This window comes from Canis aureus, chromosome 18 (assembly GCF_053574225.1).
Source record: "Canis aureus isolate CA01 chromosome 18, VMU_Caureus_v.1.0, whole genome shotgun sequence".
Taxonomy (NCBI): domain Eukaryota; kingdom Metazoa; phylum Chordata; class Mammalia; order Carnivora; family Canidae; genus Canis; species Canis aureus.
The window spans coordinates 6,576,340-6,597,872 of record NC_135628.1 but is presented as its reverse complement, the minus strand read 5'-3'; the positions used below and the strand labels follow the sequence as shown (position 1 = coordinate 6,597,872).

Here is a 21,533-nt window from a genome sequence, read left to right as displayed (position 1 = left end):
GAGAAAACAAGTGCAGAAGAGAGACTCAGTCCTGGAAGGAGGACCTGCGCTTCTATAGAGATCACAGTGAAGGTTAGGAGAAAAGATGAGCATCCTGGAGGAAAACGGAGAACCTGTTTCAGTGTTTTATAATCAAATAAGCCATTGATTCTAAATAAAAGTCAGTTTACTCCACATTGATTCCCTTAATCGGAAACTATTCCATGAAAGACGATTATAGGCAAAAAACACTGAGGCAGAGGCTTAGGTTTAGGCACCACGGAAGAGAAAGAAGAAAATTAGTCCCCGGTGTAGAGACCTTAACACAGACCCAGTAGGCACCGGTCACTTGGAGTCCCCATGACAATGAAAATAAGTTGTGTTCTACACACCGAAACCTGCCATCAACCTGAATGCACTCGGGGACATCTGAAAGAGAGTAAGGGGAAGAATACATTTCTGGAAATGCATTTCCACAAAAACATTCCCTCTTCTTGCCAAGGGACTAAAGTTTTGCATACCAGTGGGAAAAGAAGTGACGGCCAGGAGACAAGCTGTATGATTTTCTAAGACCCAGAAATCTGCAGGTCTGAACCACAGAGAATTTGCTGTCCCAATACCCTGAGACTAAGGTCTCTTCGCTGGAGTGGGTGGCACCAGGCTTGCCGAGAGTGTGATAACAACAGGAGGCATATGGACACTGCCCGAGGCCAAGGAGAAGGGCCCTCCGCAGTGCACGTGCTCCCCAAGGGGTTCTCTCCTGTGGTCTGTGTAAGCCATCTCGTTCGCGGAGGACAAAGTACGCCAATCCACATAACCCAAATTACCTGTGAGTGGATGATACTTGGGGGCTATTTATTCCCAGGGAGATGGAAAAGAAATTTGCTAGAATGGCTTCTAATAAAGAATTCAAAACTCTAGATCAAAGCTCTAGAAACAGCTCATTGTTGGAAAACGTCACCTAGCAGAATAAATGTGATATTTATTTCATTTCATAAGCCTGGAATTCTCCAAGATGAACACTAAGGTCCGCTTCTGGAAATCGCATTGTAGAGACATATGGGTTCTAATACAAATCGCAGACTTTTTTTTTTTTTTTTTAAATAAGGAGAGATAAACTCAACTCTGTTCCCAGTCACAAGTGGTGGGAAGCAATGGATCAGATTTCCCAAATAACAAACCTTTTAGAACACGATTTGAGGGGTGGCAAGGAACAATTACTCTTCAGCATGGCCACACTCTTTGGGGGTTTGACTGTAAAAAGGAGTGATGAAGAGAAGGAAATTGTTCTGAAAGCATTTAATTTGTGTATGCTTTTAATCATCAATCATCAGCATATGATTGATTTTCAAATGCAAAGACAATTTCCATTTCCTAACTTTTATAATCCTAAAGGCAGAGGAATTTTAAGTAGGCGCCCTCTAGACTCAGGCTTTTTAATCGCCGAGGAACTCAATCAGAGTAGTAAGAAAAAAAGTGATACGTGGAAGGCCCATTTTTTTTTCACGCCTGAGACACATAAGGTAAAATGTTGCTGAAATGTTGATGATTATTGCAATGGGAAGATGTTGGTGTTAATCCATTTCAAACACATCGACGACTTCCATTTTTATCAAAGATTTTCCTAATAAACCAACTGCATTAATAAAATATCACTGTGACATATACAAGACATACCCGAGAGTTCATAAAACATGTAAATACAATCTATAAAACACTGACACGGTGAATTCTTGTGCATCTGCCACGTTGGCTTAAAAAATAGAATAGGAACTTCCATTCCAGTTTCCATCCCCTAATGTGAAGGGATTGGAAGTTTTACTCTGTCCTCACAAGTCAACAAGTCGAACAAACCAAGACTCAACAACTCTTCCCTCAGGTCTCTACGAGAGGTGAGATCACAGGGCCAACCACTGCCGGCAAAACTAGAGTGACCCACCAGTGGATACAGAAGCACAACTTACCCGAGCACAAACTCACAAGCTGAAACCTCCTTGGAAACCGGTGGAAACCAGGGCGGTTGTAGGAAAGCCAGGCCTGCAACTGGTGAATTGCTGGAGCTTCCCGGTGGATGACTCTCAGGGTTCAAAACTCCAGAGGAACCCCCATCGTTGTAGGATCCCCACACTTTTTGCGAGTCTCACATCCATGAGCTTGACCAGCTTTCCTGCAGGGAAAACTTCCCCCAGGCTTTCCGCAGGACGGAGGGAAAGGAGCCACCCTGAACCACACCACAGCACCCTGTTGGGAGCTCTGGCCCCAGGAGCAACCACTTAGCCAGAGCCTGACCAGGAGGCCTTTCTCGGAGCCCAGGTAGCCCTGGGGAAGCACTACAGCCAACTGGAGCCAGCTGCAACCCTTCAAGAGGGAGCAAGGAACCCTCCACTCCAGCCAGTCTGGCCATCCTGGCCTACTTCTGTGGGAGAAAAACCCCAGAAACACTCATTTGGTTTACACTAGAGAAGCACACGCTTACTCAATGGCCAACCCGGTACCGAAGGAGAAGAACAAACGGGAAGGGCCGACGCTATTAGAAATTCAAGACTTGGCGGGATGAGCACTGGGTGTTAAGCTATATGTTGGCAAACTGAACTCCAATTAAAAAAACAAAAAAAAGAAATTCAAGACTGATTTACTACAGGAGCACCACTTCTGCCTCCGGCTCAGGGTGATCCCGGGGTCATGGGATGGAGTCCCACATGGGGCCCCCCACATGGAGCCTGCCTCTCCCTCTGTCTGTGTCTCTGCCTCTCTTTCTGTGTCTCTCATGAATAAATAAAATCTTAAAAAAAAAAAAAAGACTACAAAGCTCCTGTAATCAAGACATGTATTACTTCTTAGAATGAGTGAGAGGTTGGTCTCTTTCTTTCTTTCTTTCTTTCTTTCTTTCTTTCTTTCTTTCTTTCTATCTTTCTTTTCTTTCTTTCTTCTTTCTTCTTTCTTTCCTTCTTTCTTTCTTTCTTTTCTTCTGGAAGACTTCTTAGGTGAATGAAAGGATCTGTTCTTTGGCAGTTTAGTAGAATTTCATTTTGATGGTGTACATGCTTGCCTTTTAAAATTGTTGGTGGGATTGCAAAGTGGAACAACCCGACAGGAGGGAATTGTGAAGGATCTAACAAAGCCATACTATATATGTATTTACACTTTGCTTCAGCAGTCCCTATACTTCTATGGGCGCCTGGGTGGCTCAGTCATTGGTAAGCGTCTGCCTTGGCTCAAGTCATGATCCTGGGGTCCTGGGATGAGCCCCGGAGTTGGGCTCCCTCCTCAGGAGGGGGTCTGCTTCTCCCTCTCCCCTTGCCCCTCCCCACTTGTGTTCGCACTCTCTCTCTCTAAAATAAATAAAATCTTATATATATATATATATATATATATACATATATATATATATATACACATACATACTTCTATAAATCACAATGGCATATGTACAACATTATTTGTATAGCAAACTTCTGGGAACAATGTGAATCCCCATCTACAGGAGACTAATTGGACTCACTATGTTATATCCCACAACTGTGTTGCTGTGTGAGCACAGGCCTCATCTCTATTACGGCACCATGCTTCACCATATTTATCTATTCCCGCGTTAAAGGACAGGTGCCAGGCTGCATCCACTCCCTCATCACAACTAACAAGGCTGTAAGCGGGCATGACGTAGACGTGCTTACAGCTGGCACATCACAATCCTTGTCTGGTTAAAACAGTCACCAGCTGCAGCCCTGGAGCAGGTTCCTAGAAACCCCTGCTGGTCGGGTTCACCAAGCAATAGGGGTCTATCTCAATATTTTAAAAACAACTATGGGGGCACCTGGGTGGCTCAGTTGGTTAAGCGATGGACTTTTGATTTCGGCCCAGGTCGTGATCTGGGGTCATAGGACCAAGCTGTGTGTGGGGCTCTACGCTGGGCACCGAGTCTGCTTGAGATTCTCTCTCTCCCTCTGCCTCTGTCCCCGCCTCCCTCCCCTCTGGGCTCTCTCTCTCTCTAAAACACGAAACACACACAGAGAAACAAACAAAAATAACCCAAACATACAAAAACAAAAACCAAGTGTGCCATCCTGGTATGTGCTGGCTGATTCATAGATTTAACTCTGAGGAACATCCTTGGGCACTTCCGCACTGTGAATACCTTTCAAAGTCCTCTGGACTGGGATGGCTGTTTATGGCATGCTCCCTGGAATGTCTGGACTCATCGACACCCCCACATTCCTTTCGGTACTTGTGAGTTTAGAAGGCGTCAAGGTGATCCCCTGGTTTTCACTTACAGGTCTCTACTGAATAATCTTGGGCCTCTTTTAGGTTTCATTTTCTGCAAGTCTTTCCTTTCTCTTGTGCCTTTTCCTATTACAGGTTTTATCTTCTTTGTTGATTGTCAGGGATTCCTTGCAATCAGGGTATTGCTACTCTGTTGTTTTGAATATGGCAAATATCTTCTTTTCTATCACATTTCCCTGTACTATGTTCTTTGCAGAAGAGAAATCTTTAATTTTTCTGTTATTTAAGCAATGAATTCTTTTTATAACCCTCTCATTTATAGCTTTGTAGTTTCTGTCTTTCCATATACACTCAGGACACAGAGTGACTGCTTAGATTTTCTCCTAGGTTTTGAGGCATGTGGTGTAAGAATGTTTGATTCTAACTTTTACAAAATATCTACTTTGGAACAAAGTGATAACCCACAAAATATCTCAAAAACTCTTGGCTTAGTTAATGGTCATAACCTGTTTCCAATGTTTTGTTATGAAAAATTTCAAATATACAGAGTGAAGAAATTATTGCGATGGATATCCATAAGCCCACAGCCCATGTTCAATAACTGTAAACATTTTTGTCATACTTGCTTGAGTTCTATCTTCATTCTTCACTACTGAGTATATCTGAAGATTTCTTAAAATCCCTTTTTTCCCTTTAGAATATATCCCACTGAGGATACAGAGTCAGAGCTGTGTTTAGATGACATTTTGAAGAATCTTTTTTCTTTCTCCTCTTTGTGGTCATATTGCCAGTTTAATATACAATTAGGCTTATTTGTCTCAATTTGTTTTCAGTTTTTAGGTTTGTGTATAGTTTAAGGGTCAAAGCAATGTAAAGCAATTTATTAGTGAAGTTTGCTGTCATCCCTGTCCTCTCCACATTGTCAACTCCCTTCCCTATACATGACCATTTTTTGTTACATTCTGGTATTTTATATACATAAATACCAGAATGTGATTTATATATATATAAAAGCAGGTATGACACTTATATATATAAAATATATTATATACGTTATATAGTATATATATATTTCTGTTTTCAATTTTTAACCCAAAAGTGCCATAATCTATTCATTGCTCTGTACTTTGATTTTTTCCATCTATAATGATACCAGATATCACTCCATATCAGTGTATAGAAATCTTTTCCATTCTCTTTAATTTAATGGTCACATAATACTACCCTTCACCCATGGAGCACAGTTTGTTTGTTTTTTAATCAGACAACTATTAATGGACATTTGTATTATTTCAAATTTTGTTTTATATTGTAGAGGTAGGCAGGTGGGGCAGATTTCTTAGGGATGGCATTTCCCGGTCTACTGACACATACAATTATTCAAGATATTGCCAGTTCCACAGGAGTTGTAACTATGTGCACCCTGACCAGCAATGTATGACAGATCCTGATTCTCTGCAGCCTCACTGTCAAATTTTTGGAGTTTTGCCAATCTGATAGGTGAGAAATTATATCTCATTGTAGTTTTAATTAGTGTTTCTCTTATTACAAATGAGGATGATTATCTTTTCATATATTTAACAGTTCATAACTTTTGGGAACCACCTTTCGTATTCTGAGCCTCCGTGGTAGAATGAGGAGGACCTCATTAGGTTAAGTGAATCTGCATATTCTATTCCCTTTGCTACAACGATTGATTCAAAGATGGTCACTTGGCAGGTCCAGAGCCAATAAAGCCAGGACTAGAAAGGCATTGTGTTTTTTCTTGCAGATGGCAGGACTCATTCCTATTTCATTTATATTCTTTGTCACATGGGAACAAAATTATTACCTCACCTTGTATTGTCAAAGAAATTTATGAAATAAGTAAGTTATTGTATTTAAGTATGTATGTAATTATTGCATTCCCTAGTGAGTTTAAACAATATGGGAATCAAGCAAGTCTATGAAATATAAAGACTGACCAGAGCAAGGAGATAAATTATTTTTTGTATGTGGTTTTATTTATATTTTTATTCTAGATAATGGTCTTTGTTAGAGTGATTTAGAATACTATACTTTCTTTTTTTTTAAGATTTTATTTATTTATTCATGAGAGACACAGACAGAGAGACAGAGACACAGGCAGAGGGAGAAGCAGGCTCCCTGTGGGGAGCTCAGTGTGGGACTCGATCCCCTATCCTGGACTCCAGGATCACACCCTGAGCCAAAGGTAGAGGCTCAACTGCTGAGCCCCCCAGGCATCCCGAATACTCTACTTTCTATCACAGGTGATTTTTTTGGAAAAAAAAAAAAAAAAAAAAAAGGCTTCTGCTGAATCTCTCCATCTCTCCCATGAAATCTAAAGTGAAATATCCAGAATGGTTTAATGTCCTTCAGTGATCATCCTTCAGTGTCATCGTTTAAAAAAAATATATTGAATATTTACTCAAAAGAAAAATGTACTATTTTTGAAAACAGAAAATTTTACAAAGTCCCCTTAATATATTTGTTGTGGATGTTCACTCTTGTTGATCATTGTCCTTTATGTATCTGTCATGTATAAATGAAGTGATGCATGCAAAATCTAGGCGTTTTGATTAAAAGTGAATTAGGCATTCCAGAAAAAAACTTTCATTCAGCAAAACTGTACTTACAGAAAAAGAAGGATGGGAGTCAGCCACTCAAAATTCAGGCATCTCTGTTTCCAGATCACTGACAAGCACGATAAAAAGTGAGAAGACACTAATACACCTTAAAGGGTAGATCAATGTCCAATATGCTGAAGAAATAACACAGCAATGAGGAATTTTTTGCTGGCAGTTCCACTTTGCTTATTTTGTATTTAGCTAAGTTATGGTATAAAATATTTATGCCCCCCCAAATCACATATAAGCAAATGCAATTCATTCTTTATGCTAATATCATTTTCCTACTTACTGATCCACCCTTGAACTAATTTGTGTGACAGAAGCACATTTTACATGGGAATAGAATAACTTCAACCCTCTGTCTGAAACAAAATAATCACTCAACTGCTTACGCTTCTGTTTTTCTCATTGTCCCTATTATTATTATTATTATTATTATTATTGATATGCACCATTTTGATAGCTTGCTGTTCACTAAAGTTTCAATTGTATGTGTCTAAGAGATTTGCAGAACACGGTGCCACATGGTCAACTAAAATCAGTACCATAGAACATTATTATTACAATACATGTCACTGTCATTATTATCATCATTAATTTATACGTAGGACTCTGGAAAGAACTTGGCTTACTGAAGAAAACTTAAACATGAAAATGAATACAGATCATTTCATTCAGTTTTACCAAACTTTCAAAAGCTTACCAAATGTCCTGTGTGGCCGTATTTCTGAACACAGAGTATCTACCTTTACGCCAACATTTCCAAAGCAAATCCTGCGGGAGGAAAAGTGGTGTATTTAGTAAGTTCAGCCTCCTTAGGCACGCTTCACTGTGTGTCTACTTCTGTCAACTTGAGCTGAATTATCAGCTGTCTTGCACCTAGAAAAACGTGCATGTAGAAATTCCCTCCCCCCGCCCCTCTGTTTTTTAAATATTGCAAATATTTGTTTTCCTCCCTGAACATAAAGAAATGAAAGCATTGTACTTTTCCTCTGGAAGCTTATGGTCTGGAAGGGCACGTAGGGTTCCTACCTGTGTGGGGGATGTGATGGAAATATCTGTGGTGCCATGAGTGGAACATAGGGGGAGCCCCTGCTGGGGAAGTTGGCGTTAAGAGGATGAGGTAGAGAACAGCAGTAGAGGACAGCCCAGGGGATGGAGAGGAGTGACAAGGTGGCACCATGCAGCTGGACAACAGTGAGAGGAAAAGGACCGAGGCCCAGTAAGAGATGAAGCAGACAAAAAAACAGATCACAAAAGGCCTTGCATGCCAAGCAATTCTGAATTTATCACAACAGACTTGGGGCAGAGGATGTGCTGGCAAGATCCCTCCGGCAGGTATGTGGAAAATGGATTAGGGGTGAGGGACAGACTCTGAGAATTTGTAGCATTTTCCCTATATTGCTATTATGTAGTTGTAAGCGACTGATAATCTGTGTAAACTAATAGCATTTATATTGCTTTTATTAGGCATATTGCTTATGGAAGTAGCCACCTCTTTCTAGACGGATCTCCCTGAGGGAGACTGTCTTACTTATCTTTAGAGTAATAAAGATGCCCATTCAAAAATTGCATCCTATTTTCTAGATAATGTGTTAAGGGACTTTAAAAATGCCATCTCGGTGAATCCTTGCAAGAAGTTTAAGAAATCAGTAGGGCTGGGTTTGTTTCTCCTGCCAGTGAGGAAACTGAGTTTCAGAAAGATGAAGAAAATAAAGTGTTTTGTACCAGCCAGGGTCCTGGCAGGCAACAGGCCACACCCCAAGCAGGTGTGAATGAGGAGAGTTGAATAAAGAGCCTACTTACAAGGAGAGAGCAGGGTTCAGGGAGTTGAGGGAAGGACTTGCAGGGCGCTGAGGTCGGTAATGGTGGGAAGCAGCTGCTCCCCTGGGCCTGAGGCAGCAAAGGGCCCACGGATTTCCAGGAACCTGCAGTGAGGGTCTCTCGTGGTTAAGAGACAAGCACCTGACAGGTAAGCCTAGCACAGCTCCCCATGCCTGGGGTAACTGGAACATTGTCAGGTGCTGAGGCTTTCGGGAGAGACAAGAAGGCGACCACAAGAATAAATACTCTGAACCCATTCTTCTTTCTTTCATTGGCCTCCAGCCAAAGTCACCCAGAGGGCAGGTGAGTCCCCGGACCTCCAAGGCAAGGGAGTCTCTTCAGGGAGTGCCCAGTGGTCATGATCGCCAGCACAGAGCGGAGCACCGAGGACAGAGACGGGGTCCATAGGAGCAGTGGGGAAATGTGCAGCACAAGCTAAGGTCACAGACAAGACCCTTGCCCAGAGCCCATGCACTTCTGAGGATCCCCAGGTCCTTGCCAAGTGTCCCAAACAAGTGCTTGCCACTAAACAAAGAGTAAGTGTCTGCATTCAAGGCTTACTCCCTTGTCCCTTCCAGTTCCTTATTCAGATACCACCTCATCAGGGAGACCTTTTCCTGACCGCTGGGAGAAGCAGAGCAACCTCACCCATCCTCAAGAACTCCCCATCCCCTTTCCATGTTCATATTTTTCCGTAGATCTTATCATCTTATTAGTTTATTTCACTAATTGATACTTTTAGGATGTATCCCTCACTCTTTCCACAACTAAAACGTAACCCCTTTGAAAGCAGAGAGTCTCCTCTGTTTTGTTCACTCCAATAGCGACAATAGTGCCTGGCACATAGTAAACACTGAGTGAATGAATGAATGAGTCAACATGAATTGAACACAACCAAATGCTTTATAAAAACGTATATTTTTGGTGGATAGTATTTTAAATAGGGTGCATAGTGGATTTCCTGAAAACAGGATTTCTTTTCTTCTTCCATATCACTTTTTTCTCACCAAGCCCAATGGGTCAGCTCATTCATACGTACCTAACTCATGTCTCTGAGAAAGAGCAACGCTCTTCTACTTCATTGTTATTACTTTTTTATTAAAATATTGCTCATTACTGCTAAATATTATCATGTATCAAGTCAAGTCAAATCATTGGAAAGCTCCTTGCCTGGATTTCCATGAAAAAAAAATCACAGAATTATGGTTGAATATTTAAACTATATCTCTAAGTTGTTATTTATACAACCTCACGTTTTCTCACTGCTCTTCTCTTATCCTGCAATTTCTCATATTTTACTAAATTTTTTTTTTGTTATGGTTTCTTCAAGTTGTAAAAAACAGAGCAATGTTCCAGTTACCCCAGGCATGGGGAGCTGTGCTAGGCTTACCTCTTAGAAGCACTGGACACCACGCTGGCAGGCACAGAAGGCCCCACAGAGGTCTATCACATCTTTCAGATTGCAATAGGGGTTCCCTGACCCAGTCGTCTCGCTTTCCCTTTCAAAATCTAACTTCAATTGCTTCCTCTGGGTGATACCTCCATTTAATTTTTTTTAGAAAAACTTTATTGCCTTTGATGTATAACATACGTATAGTCAGGTAAACAAATCGAGGCAGTTTACAAGGAAACATATCCGTATGACCACCATCCATACAGAGATAGGGACAGTATTAGGACTCCAGAAGCATTACTTTGCTCCATTCCAGTAAACATCCGATCAAAGGTGAGCAAACTTGAGTCTATCAATACAGATTGATTTTTTTAATAGGTTGGTTGAGATATAAGCTACATGCCAAATATTCATCCTTTTCAGATATAACCATAAATCCATTTTGTCTGGTTTTGAACTTTATATAATTCAAATCATATCATAAGTAGTCTTTAGTGTGGCCTCTTCCAGTCAATGTTATATTTGTGAAATTCATATCATTTTGTGTAGCCTTAGAGGGTAATTGGTTTCTTATTGCTGTATAATATTCCATTGCACAAATACATGGTGATTTATTTATCCATCCTACTGTTAATGGATTTAAGTGGTTTCCAGATGTGGACTATTATGAATAATATTTCTATAACCTTTTGCGCATGTCTTTTGATGAACATATGCATACATTTCAGCCAATAAATATCAAGGACTGGAATTTCTGAACATAAAGTGGGCCTATGGTCAGCTTTAGTAGATACTACCAAAGGATGTCTAAAGGGGTGTTATCAATGTACATTATCGTTGGTTGCCCCACTTTTCTACTCACACTTATATTGCCATTTTAAAGAGCACCACGTGATGTATGGAAGTGTTGAATCACTATATTGTACCCTTGAAACTGGTATTATGTCAACTGGAATTAAAATAAAAACTTAAATAAAAGAAATAAACATATGTGTAGACACATTGAAAAAAATTAGCCATTCAGGTGGTCATGCAGTGACACCTCATTTTGGTTTTAATTTGCATTTCACTGATAAGTACTGAAATGAAGCTATGTTTGTTATCTGGGTACCTTTCTTAAAAAGTGCTTGCTTTTGCCTGTTGTACATTTAAAAAATTGAGTTGACTGTCTTATTATTGATTTGTAGTTCTTTAATCCTTAATATAAAGCCTTTGTGTATACAAGTTCCCATATATGCATACAGATAGTGTGTGTATACATGCACATGTGTGCTTCCCTATGTATACACCTATGTGTATATATATGTATGCATATATACACGCATGCATTCTCACTATAAGGATTTTACAAACTAAATTTGTAGCAGCGACTCTGCCATAGGCCGAAGTACAATTCCTTCTCCACTTTTGTGTCTTAGCTGTTTTGCATAATTTCTTCTCTGTTGCCTATATATTATTAAACTACATTTAATGTATGTATATCCTCCTATTAATGACCTTGTGACAGATTGTATTTCCCAGATAGCTGTTAAATATAATCTTCCTTTTTAAAAAGATTTTATTCATTTATTTGAGAGACAGAGAGCTCACAAGTGGGGGAAGCGGGGGGCAGCAGAGGGAAAAGCAGACTCCCTGTTGAGCAGGGAGCCTGATGCAGAGCTCCATCCCAAGACCCTGAGATCATGACCTGCACCAAAGGCAGCCGCTTAATCAACTGGACCACCCAGGTGCTCCTCCACATAGTCTTCTTATAATGTGACTTCACCATTCCACTCAGAAATAGAATCTTCATTTCCTCCCTTTGAACTTAGCCAGATTCAAGATGGTGGTAGAGTGATGCGATGTGACATCTGAGGCTAGGTTAGGAAAAACAACATAGTGTTCACCTGTTTCTCTCTGAATGTTCACTCTTGAACTCCAGCCACTGTTCTGCAAGGAAGCCTGAACAATCAAGCCTGTGCTGAGATGTCACAGGCAGTCCACGTGATGGTGTTCTGGCTGCCAACCCAACTGAGGTCCCAACTGACCGCCAGACATGAGAATAAAGATCGTTCTGACTCCTCGTGGCTATGTCACTCTCAGCCTTCATATCTTTCTATGTGGAATTCTAGGCATTGTGGAACAGAGAAAATCCACTCCTTCTAGGACTATTCAAATTCCAGACTTCATAATCCATAAGCATAATAAAATGGTTGTTTTATGATACTAAGTTCTGGGATGATCTATTACACAGCAATAGCAACAGAAAAAAAATGAAAAAACCCACCTTTCTCTAATGCCTAGAATTTGAAAGTATTCAAGGAGGATCTGTATAGTATGGTTAATTTTTAGTATGTCTAAAAATATATTAACATATATTGTTAATTTTCTTCCCGTATTTTTAATTATTTTCTCTCTCATTCCTCCAAGTGACAAGTTTCTTAGGGCAGATGTTTAGCAACAGTGTCAATTCTTCATCCAGTGAGTGATGGCCAGTGGAGTATTCTCTTATTTCAGAGACCATCATTCTCAGAAGAGAGCTGTGGGAATGCCATGTGACAATTAAACCTTCATGAACAGCCCAGCGTAAAACACACACCTGCATTAACTGAAAAATAAAAGTTTATTAGATAATTTGAAGATAAAATTGAATGCTGTAGGTTAAAGGTAGGCTAACTCTTGGTACTAGTAGATCCCGACATGTAGGCCGATGGCAGACTACCAATTATAACAAGTAGAAACTCAAATGGACGCTGGTACAAACACAACAGAAGTCTGTTTCAGGCCCATGCAACTATTTTGGTGGCTAAGTAAGTCAAAGCGTGGTTCTCCTCCATGCAGTCATTTCAGGAACTCAGACTGTCAGAGGCTTTCAACACATACCTTTCCAACTGGAAATGGAGATTGCGGGGAGTGACATGAAGGGAGGGTTTTATGGGCCAGGTACAGGTCTGAAAGTAGCACATCTCACTTCTGATCGCCCTCTATTGGTTAGAATTCAGTAATACGAACATACTTAACTGCAAGGGAAACTGTAGCATAGTTACATACCAGGAAAAAGCAAAGAACTTGGACTTTGGTGAGCCGCCAACAATCTCTGTCTCAAACCCAAATAATGCATTTAAATTAAGTTTAGTATATTTATTAATACTATCTAGGAAACTAAAATAGAATCAAGTGCCATACAGCACTTCTGTTGTTTTCCTTCTTATATTTGCTCGATTACAACATTGGTTAAGATCTGGATAGATTCCACTCCTAACCATACCCATTCCAAGACATGAAACTGAGAACATTTCTTTAATCAGAGTCTCTCATAGCATAGAAAGATAATTCAAAATGTGATTGCAATAAAGAAAGGCACAGGGACTCTGGACTTGAGTGGTCATTCTCTGGTTGACTAGTTAGCTAAGGGATTACACTGACATAACATTTTATCTCTCTCTCCACTGTATTTTTTTGTATGTGTATGGATTGGGGGGAAAACCCCTCTATATATTTCTCTTCTGTCCTTGTGCTTCAGTCAAACACTTTACCACTGAGACGATTTGAGTTGAATGATATATGTGAACACGAATCAGCACAGGGCATCTCTGGATTGGTTCGAGAAAAACATGCAGGAATTTCTAAATACTGATTCATGGCAAAGTAAAACAATCTAGTGACTTATTTTTAAAGTTAGATGTTTTCAGTTTTTTTGCAATAAAATGTCTATATAAATACAATATATAGAAATACACACACACATATATACACACACCCCTTTAAATATAATGGCAATGGCAAACTACATGTATTGAAATCACGTAACTATGTGCATTTAAAAACATATCCTAAATACACAAAAATTTACAGATTTTGTATGACAGCCTCCCAAATTTTTAAAACAATATCTTATGAAAGCCAAAATTTGAAAACTCGTGGCATCTAAAAAGCGAATTACCACAAGGGCCTCTCTCTGGGCATGTTCAAGCCTTTGCCTCATTTTTAGTATCACGCACTTAGCCTTCTATGGAGTTCAGTAATTTGGAATCCAAATTCCTATTTATTTTTATTTTTTTATGTTTTTAAAAGATTGTATTTATTTATCTGAGAGAGAGAGAGAGAGAGAGAGAGAAAGGGAGTGCACACAGTGGGGAGGGGCAGAGAGAGAAGGAGAGAGAATCTCAAGCTGATCCATCCATGACCCCAAGATCAAGAGTCAGATGCTTCACTGACTGAGCCACCCAGATGCCCCTGGAATCCAAATTTTAAAACTTTTATCCAGAACATCAATGGACATGAAAAACATCACGTTCACATCTCTTTAGTAACATCATTTTTATTCTTCCAGAAGAAATGCTGATGTTTAACAAAAGTAATGTCAAATAACATCGCTTAGAAAAATTCAAAATTATCGCTTATTGTTTTTATTTAAAAGGAAGATATACACTGCATTTTTTGTTGTAACTCTGAAATTTAAGTAGAGTTTTAAAAAATACAAATCTGTAGTTTTCAAATACTCTGTATACAGTATTTATTTTGAATGGAATTATCTCTTTAATTGAAGTCAAGGACATCTATTAAAGTTGGAAATATTAGAAGAGTCTCTTTTGGTTTGAGAATGTTTAAAGTGCTTTTTTACCTTTGAGCAAAATAACTGCGTACTGAATAAAAATCACATTTTGAATGTCTGAATGATGCTGAATTCTTTGCAGCTGATTTCAAATCTGAAGCAACCACACAAATTACCTTTAGTTTTAAAGTCGGCTAAATTCAGACGCATATTTTAATAATACAGTGTTGTGACCTTAACGAGGACTGCATTTGTCTTTAAGTCCACACGATAGTGAAAGCTTAATATTTAAAAAAAAAAAAAAACTTTTGTCTAGCAAAAGTGATTTGAAGATGTTTTGCTCCATGCATGTGAACTCAGCAGGTGATTCTTGCCTATCTTTGATGTCAAACAGCACAAAACTTCAGTGAGTAGTAGCTTCAGAAATGCAATAGACATAGCTGAGTCTTCATATGAAGCTCATGCTTGAACTACATCAGAAGAACTGACATCTATTATGGTGAGCAAAGACAAGTGTTTGAAAAGAGATTCAAACAGAAGTGTCAGAATTTACAGTGCATAGTTTTATATAAGTTGATTTTAACCAAGCATATCTCTATGAACTCCGCAGGATAGAAAAGAAATTTCAAAAGGCAGAGAAATTGTTGTCATCTAAGGGCATGGAATGTTTTAATAGCTTAAGGAAGAACATTTCTGTAAGGTTATGTGGTGATCCATTTACTTTGACTGAGTAATAAGGCTTGTCATTGTGATAGTGCAGTTTTTAACCCTTAGAACAATGGAAATGTATGTGAGCCAGAGGGCAGGAAGGGACACTTAAAAAACTCAGAAGAAACTTGTGGCCCATTTTAAAGTTTCACAGACACCCAGTTACTCTAAATTTTCTGAATATCATCAAGCCTCTGAAGAGAAAGCAAATAAAGAGCAACAAACAGAAGCCCCTTTTCGACCTACAGTGAATTACATACTGACCTTAACCGGAATGAGGCAGAGATAATTCCGTGGTGTCTCTACACTGGTACTTTTCAGGAGAAAACAAACCTTAGCACCGTTTGTTATGTGCTTACTTGTATTCCCAACAACACACAGGCTTTGTCCATTTTTAAATCATTATTATTATTATTATTATTATTATTATTATTATTACTACTACTACTACTACTACTTTAAAGGCTATGTTTGTGTTTATGAGTGAGTGGAAGTGTGCCTTGCAAGTTGCAGGGAGGGAGTGGGATACATGTTAGAGACCTCAAATGGAGAAAAGCTTGTTCGAAATTGTGTCCTGAGGGCTTAATCACAGCAGTCCTCTGAAACTCTCCCTAAGGGGTCTAGTGTCACAAACTAACTTAATTGTTTTCCTAGCAATGTTTCTCCGCCCCGCACCCAAACAGACGCAAACAGAAGCAGAATTCCTTCACCAAAGCACAAAACCGCAATTCCTGTGCAGCAATTTCCAGCTTGTAATCAACATTTAGCAGTGTGAGATCTACCTCTTCTTAACCTACAATTAGCACAATTAATGCACCACATGTCAAACCACTTGTTTAGTTATTATATTCTAATGTTTGCTTTTAACAACAAATTTCCCTCCCTAGATTAGCTGCTAATGCCTCCTCCAAGGACAAACAATCTGGCTAGTCAAATTCAAATTTGTCACTCCCTTGAGCACCACATCTCAGTTCTCTTAGATTTAATTACTGAATTTATTACATTGCATTTAAACAAATACTTTCGCCTTCGGAAATGGTCTAGACCTTCAGAAGGGAAAGGGGAGCAGATGCCATATGTTGTGGGCTGGGCCAGTCTGGCTATGGATGTACCAAGTAGCCCATAGCCCTTTCTTTCCTCCTATTGTAAGATGTCGCTAATGCAAATTAAGCAAAGAGAAAGCAAATTTAACAAATGTTCATTAGGCATATACTTTCTCCAAAGCATGAGCGTAGTGCTGTGGAGAGCACAAAAATGATATAATAATAACAAAATAACCACCATTCATTGAATTGTAACCAAGTTAACTCCGTCCATCCAGTAAGTGTTTATTTCCTTCGGAGCACTTATGAAGTATAGGGCAATTATGGCTGTTTCTTGACTTATTGAATGTCTCCCCTCTCTCATTTATGAACTCCAAGAAAGTTGGGATCTTACACGGTCCTTACTGTTCTCTCTCTAATACCCAGCAGAATGCCTGGTCCATTATGGGTGGGTGGCCAAAACGTTTTGTAGAACAAGTTCACAAGTGTGCTAAGTGCTTTCTATGCATTATTTCATTTAATTTTCAGTTGTTATTATTGTGGTTTTACAGAGGCGGAAATGGAAGCTTAGATGAGTTAGGTAGCATGGTCGGAGGGATCAATCAAACACAGGTCTGCGGACTCAGTGCCCAAGACGGTAACCATTTCCCAGTGTTGCTAATTCCGAGAATGCACACTAGGTTAGGATTCAAGGAATGATGCCAGGAACTATTATCAGAGAGCTAGAGATGTACATAAATAAATCACTGAAGAGAGACCTCAAATTGCTATAATAGAAGTACAAATATCAATCTGTGAATGAGGAGAAGGTTAATTTCAACTAGAAGATGAGAACCTAGGTAAGTTTCCTGGAAAGGCATAATTGATTTCATATATTTTATTTTGTAGTTTAAAGTCTTCCATTTGGCTCTCTTAAAATAATGCTTTATATTTTAATTCATCGCTAGATGCATTTTCCTTCAGGTTCTTAAACATGACAGCTGATTTAAAATCCGACCTGCTAAGTTCAGCGTGGAAGTGGTTTCAGGCTCGGTCTTCATGGATTTCTCTTTTGAGAATGGGGCATATTCTCCTGTTCTTCCTATTTGAGCAATTCTGGATTATATCCTGGACTTTGTGAAAATTGTTCTGAAGACTCTGAATCTGATTATACTCCCCTGAAAGGTCCTGACATTTTTTTTACATCTGTTTTTGCAGACAATTAACCTGGTCGGACTCAACCCTCAGACCTGGATACTCGGCAGGTGCTCACGGCTCAGGTCGATTCCTTCGGGCTCCACTGCACCTGCCCCGTGGAAGAGCTGTTCTCAGCTTAGCCAAAGATTTGAGTAGAGTCAACACAGAGAATTTGGGGCTCCTATTCCCTGGCTCCGTTCTTTCCTGGATTCCTTCTTACTTTTGAGTGGCTATGGTTTCCCTGAATTCTCTATCCCAGTTCTTCAAACCATACAAACTGTGGGTTTTCTATCAGAATTTTAGCACCTCTGTGGTACAGACTGCAGCCTCTCCTCTGGCTGGAAAGTGTAAAAATAAAAACTCACCAGGCGCGATTCCCTTTTGTCAAGTGTCAATTCCAGATTCTTCCTGCTTTTGGTTTTTGGTATATATATTCGTCTAAAGTTAAGAGTTGTTATCTCCAAGAGGGTTGGTTTGAAAGCCCACTTGGCCTTCAGTGGACTCGGAATCTCTCTAAATAGTAAGATTTAAATGACCTTGATGACATCCACAAAAATAGGGCTGGGGAGCGGGTGCCTGAGGGGACTTCCATTCCAAAGGAATTCTTTGTACAATGATAGGGAGAACAGAGTCAAAACACGAGGGGCTTGCAGCACTGTGAATAGCCGGTGTGGGTGTTTGGTTCTTTAAGTGACTGTGTGGGAGAAGGTGAGCATACCTGCCAGGTGGGTCAATTTGATGGGAAAGGTAGGCTGAAAAATCACTCTTTAGATGCCAGATGAGCCTTTCGATAATGGGGAGCTCTTACAGTTTTGGGGGCAGAGTAGGGAGGTCATGATATGTGTCTGGGACAAGCAGTGCAGAGGACGGCTATGGAGGGGCGGATGGACTTGGTGGCCCTGGAGCTGTAGTCAAGGAAAGCGGCCGGGAGGTTACTGCAATAATCGAGAGAAAAGGCCTAAATGGAGGCAAGTTGCAGCATAAATCCATCTGAATGGAGCAAATATAATTAAAGTTTGGAATATTTTTCCATACATATGCTCTGTAATAGTGAAAAAGACATCTAAAATGAAATCTTGTCAACATGGGAATCTAATTGTGAGAATATTTTGATTGATATTAAATTGGTTATAAAACATTTATGAATCGTGATTTCAACTTGTAGCTGAAAAACACTAAACTCCTTTGCAAATTTAAACACTAAATGTACTTAATTGTCAATTAATGGAGTGAGAGTGTGAAGAAACTGACATTTATAAATTGCTTACTACTTGCCAGGCGCATTATCACCTTCCGTGCCTAGTGGATCCCCTGAGAAAAAGTTATTTCTATTTCCATTTTACAGATGAGGAAATTGAGAAGCACAAAAGTTAAAAGTCTTTGTCCCAAGGTCATATAGCGAATAAGTAGAAGATATTACACTATGTAAGCCCAGGTCTGCCTGATTCTATTGTTTATTCTATTTCCAACACAATTCTGTTTTTTTTTTTAATTTTAAAGATTTTATTTTATTTATTCATGAGAAACACAGAGAGAGAGAGAGGCAGAGGGAGAAGCAGACTCCCTGCAGGGAGCTTGACGTGGGACTCCATCCTGGGACCCCAGGATCACACCCTAGGCTGAAAGGCAGGCGCTAAACCGCTGAGCTACCTGGGCATCCCACAATTCTGTTTTTTAAAGTAAATTGTGAAAGTACAAACAAGCTCTAACTCTTGTTTTGGGAAGCAACTTCCATATCTCCTCTTCTGCAGTGTCCTCTGGCAAATTCTAGAGGTATTATTTCAACAATAATTACACATTCCTTGGAAGCACAACACAAAGAGATGGTTCTTAGTAAATAATTGTTCAAACCTTCTTTTGCCCCTGGAATAAAACCATTAGAATGAGTTCCTAATGGACTAAAATGTGAAGGGACAAACATCTTGATTATAAAAAAAAAAAAAAATACGTAACATACAAGAAGTAATCTTTATCCAGAAAACTCAATTGTTTTTTATTTTTTATTTTTCTTATGAGTTAACAGGGACAGCGAGGCCTCTCCTGGAGAAAAGAAGCAATTTTATTTTTTAGGATAAGTTTGTTTTGATTATGATTTTCAAAAAAAAAATTTGAGCATAGTTGCCCCACAACATTACATTCATTGTCTAGGTCCAACCATGTTGTCTCCAACGGCACGATCTCATAGGACAAGTGTTTTTGTTCTTAGGGCAAGTGTTTTTAAAGTCATCTTTCCATATGGAAAAAGTAGAGTGACCAATCACTTAGTTCTTCATAAAACCTTCAGATATCAACTGTTTCTTAATGATCCCTGAAGACATACTCCAGATTTAACCATATGCTCCCTTGTAATGATTTCAATATTTAGTTGCTCATCCTTTTTGCAGCCGACCCTATCCCAGATCACTCGATGTATTTAAGGTGGGCAACAGGCAGGAGACACAGACAGCACGATGATTCTTCTACAACAGAAGATACTAGGAGCGTGGGGAAGAAATGTCACCTGTGTCTTATTAAAGACCTGACTAAATCCAGTGGAAGGTGACTCTGATTACTATTAAAGACTTCTCAAATTTTGGGCTTGCTCTCTATTATCTTTCGAGTAAAACTTTGGTAGAGATTTAAAACTGGAATGTCTGGCCATTTCATTGTCTTACGGAGATTTGTTACAATTCTCCGTATTATTTGGGAAAGGAATCACAAGAACTAAATCAGATTTTAGTTAGCTATTACTGGTAGCACACACAAGTCATGGAAAAATGAGGCTCAGGAGAATTAGGAAGGAGTATAGGTGCTTGGAAAATAGCACAATGCATAGAGCGAGTTGATAAAATATTTGTGAGGGTCACTTTGATGTGGGCCCTGGACACTGAGAATCCTTGATATTGGCAAGCCTGGTCAAGAACTGAGCACAACTTCTAGCTCATGGCTGCAATTTATATCTTTATCCCCAAGTGGTCTTGCTAATCTTTAAGCAGTTATGTGGGCAATGTTGTTTTACAAATTAAGCTCCACAGAGTAACTAGAGACTGAGCTCAAAACTTTAAGAAAAATGCTGGAGATTTCATACTCACAATTATAAATATAAATACACCATCTTCACAGTTTTAGAAAGATTCCTCTAGGCTCCTGGGAGTAATATCATGTCAATGTTCCAGTTTCCATAAGTCTTGGATAAATAACTCCATGAAGGTGGTTCTCTGAGTTTTCTCTGAAAATTGTAATATATGAGTCAAACATACCAAGTATTTTTTTATTTGGCTTTTTCTTTTAAAAAGAGCAAGCAAAAATTTACTTATATGCATTTTTTTGGTTTTCTTTTAAAAACATCAATATATAATTTGAGCATAGTATATTTGGAAAGAAATATTTAGGGCTACTATATTAGGCTCCTCTTGAAATTAGATAGTTTTCCCCTTCTGGCTGAATCAGGTGCTTAATACTTGAATCAACAAATGCTCTTCTTTGGCTGTGCTCCATTCAGACAACCCTCCTGCATGATACCATGACACTACAACTACTAACCACTTTTACCAACTTAATGAGGACTTCAGTCATGCCTGGACCCTAACCAATTTAATGCTCACAATAATGCATTATTGTCTCCCTCTCATGGTTGAGGAAACCAATGTTCAGGTAAGTTAGATGAACTGTCCAAAGTCACACAGCAAGGAGACTTATTTATCATATATCTATACCTATACCTATATCTAAATCTATATATGGTCCATATACATCCATATATATGATATATATCCAATTATACATAATATATATATATTTATAGTAATATATACGTATAGTCTGTCTTCCTGATTTTTAGACTCCTTTCTTAAAGTATCAATAACTGAGACCATTCAAATTGACTGGTGACCAGAGTACTAAGGGGTTCCTGATGATAGGAGGGAAGGTGTGTGATGACTCACATGATCTCCAGGATGAATCTGTTCAAAGGTACCCATGTTGCGTTCATGGCAACATCATAGCAGGTAACGTGAGCTAGTCTCTGTGGGGCTTTCATAGAAGAA

At 39.2% G+C, this 21,533-nt stretch overlaps 1 long non-coding RNA gene across 1 annotated transcript in view; it reads left to right on the top strand.

Moving 5' to 3' along the window:
• LOC144288246 (uncharacterized) overlaps positions 1–17,874 on the top strand; it is a 65,932-nt gene extending 48,058 nt beyond the window's left edge. The window contains exon 4 of the long non-coding RNA XR_013356218.1: positions 17,530–17,874. This is a non-coding gene — a long non-coding RNA (uncharacterized LOC144288246). The remainder of the gene's footprint in view (positions 1–17,529) is intronic.
• The last annotated feature ends 3,659 nt before the right edge of the window (positions 17,875–21,533 follow it).